Source organism: Triticum dicoccoides, chromosome 3A (genome assembly GCF_002162155.2).
Source record: "Triticum dicoccoides isolate Atlit2015 ecotype Zavitan chromosome 3A, WEW_v2.0, whole genome shotgun sequence".
NCBI classification, from domain to species: Eukaryota; Viridiplantae; Streptophyta; class Magnoliopsida; order Poales; family Poaceae; genus Triticum; species Triticum dicoccoides.
The window spans coordinates 33,187,401-33,190,354 of NC_041384.1; positions in this window are offsets into that span (position 1 = coordinate 33,187,401).

Genomic DNA, 2,954 nt, shown 5'->3' on the forward strand with positions numbered 1-2,954 from the left:
ATTTGCGAATCAGCATATTCAGATGTTCACATAAACCTCTTGGGAGTTTGAAACAAGACATGGAGAAGACCGGGACTGCCTGAGCCACAGATTTGACAAGAACTTCCATGCCAGCAGAAGACATGGTGGGCTCAATCCAACCCTGTACCTTATACCAAAGTCGGTCTTTGAGGTATTTAAAAGCCCCGTTCTTCGAACTCCCTATATCCGAGGGCATCCCTAAGTACTTTTCATTTAGTGTTTCGTTGGGAACATTTAGCGTCTCTTTGATTTCTTGCCTGACCGAATCCGGGACACCCTTGCTAAAATAGATAGAAGACTTGTCATAGTTAATACGCTGCCCGGTTGCCTGACAGTATATATGTGTCCAGGACATGGTGCATCTCCATTGCTCCCATACCATTAGCCTTGAAGAACAGCAGGTTGTCATCAGCAAAAAGAAGATGGCTTACCGGTGGCGCCGTAGGAGCTATCTGTAGTCCATGCATATTGGATGACTCACTTTTTGATTTTATCATGCATATTGGATGACTCACTTTTTGATTTTAAGCAGCTGCCCAACAGCCTCAAGCCGCCTCAACAAAGTTAGATGTCGGCCATTTGGGCCTCTAAAGCGAGCCCATCTCGTATCCTGTTTGCATGCAAATGCAACGAGGCAGCGGCGCAGGTTGCCACTTTGTTTAGTACCACCTCGCCTATCTGTGCTGGTGGGAGGTGCCGATTTGCCTATATAAGGGCATCTCCAGCCGTTGGCCCCCCCAGGACGCATAAAAATCGCCCCCTGGGGGCGAGCCGGCGATACAATCGGCGCTGGCGGCGGTTTTGCGCCCAGTCGTCGCCCCCAGCTCGCCCCCAGGCGCCGAAATTGGCCGACTTTGTAGCCCAATTTCGGCGAATAAAGGACCCATATGGGCGAGAATAGGCCCATATTCGGCGTGGTTTCGCCGTGTCTCGGCGTTCAATTATCAACACAATTATTTCTTATTACATATTTCATCACAGAAAAATCAAATAGTTCAACAAAATAGTACAACAACAAATAGTTTAATACAAATTATATAGTTCAACAAATAAAAACTCGTATTTCATCACACGGCGTCCCCCTTGAGCCTCCATAGGTGCTCAATCAGATCTTTCTGCAGTTGATGATGCACCTATGGGTCTCGGATCTCCTGACGCATACTGAGATAGGCAGTCCAAGTTGCCGGTAGCTGGTGATCAACTTCGGCTAGAGGACCCTGCCTGTAGTATGGTTCAGTGTCAAACACTGGGTCTTCTTGCTCGCTCTCGATGATCATGTTGTGCAAGATGACACAACAAGTCATAATCTCCCACATTTGATCTTTGGACCAGGTCTGAGTGGGGTATCGAACAACAGCAAATCGAGATTGGAGCACACCAAATGCCTGCTCGACATCCTTCCTACAAGCCTCCTGAAGCTTCGCAAACCAGGCGTTCTTGCCTCCTGCCACAGGGTTTGAGATCGTCTTCACAAATGTCGACCATCTCGGATAGATGCCGTCAGCTAGATAGTACCCCTTGTTATATTGGTGCCCATTGATCTCGAAGTTCACCGGAGGAGAATGGCCCTCAACGAGCTTGGCAAAAACAGGAGAGCACTGCAGCACGTTGATGTCATTGTGAGTTCCTGGCATACCAAAGAAGGAGTGCCAAATATAGAGGTCCTGTGTGGCTACCGCCTCAAGCACCACACTGCAACCGCCTTTGGCGCCTTTGTACATCCCCTGCCAACCAAATGGGCAATTCTTCCATTTCCAATGCATGCAGTCGATGCTTCCAAGCATCCCAGGAAATCCTCTTGCTGCATTCTAGGCTAGGATCCGAGCAGTGTCTTCCGCATTGGGTGTTCTCAAGTATTGTGGCCCAAACACTGCCACCACTGCCCGACAGAACTTGTGGAAACACTCTATGCTGGTGGACTCGGCCATGCGCCCATAGTCGTCGAGTGAATCACTGGGAGCTCCATATGCAAGCATCCTCATCGCTGTCGTGCACTTCTGGATGGAGGTGAATCCAAGAGCGCCAGTGCAATCCATCTTGCACTTGAAGTAGTTGTCGAACTCCCGGATGGAATTCACAATCCTAAGGAAGAGCTTTCGGCTCATCCGGTAACAGCGCCGAAATGTTCTCTCGCCATGAAGTGGAGCATCGGCGAAGTAGTCGGAGTAGAGCATGCAGTAGCCTTGGAAACGATGCCGGTTCTTTGCTTTCATCCGCCCCGGCACCGAGCCACCTCACTGCGGCTTTTCATTGCTCGCCAGCAGCTGGGCGAGGGCGGCGAGCACCATGAGATGCTCTTCTTCCTGGACGTCGGCCGCGGCCTCCTCCTCCAGCAGCGCGGCGAGCTCTTCCCCCTCATCCGAGTCCATCGCCGAGGCAGGCAAAACGCCGAACACCTTGCGCTCGGTGGGCGTGTACCCGCCATTAAACCGCGCCTCCGCGGCCGGAAACGGCGGCCGGAAACGCCCAGCTGCTGTGGGAGGGGCTGCCGCGGCAAAGCGCTGCTATTTTCCGGCGAGGAATGGCTATCTAGCGGAGTAGGGCGATTTTCGGCGTCCTGGGGCGCGACTGGGCTGTTTGGCCTGGGGGGGCCCTATTGAGGGCGCGGCTGGAGATGCCCTAAGAGACAAGAGACATACAAGTAGAGGTAGCAGGCTAGCAGCTAGTGCACCGTCTGGATGTGACTACTAACTAGTGCGCAGGAGCTATTGAGCTATAAAAAGAACGTCCACCTTAGCAGGACGCATGGTTAATACTGTTTTTGAAAGTAATATATATATATATATATATATATATATATATATATATATATATATATATATATATATATATATATTTTGAAACCCGATGGGTGCCCTGATGGGTCGGGTTGCCTGTCGGGTTCGGGCATGGGTCTGACTTGAGGCCCATGGGTAGGGTCGTGGGTATGCTCA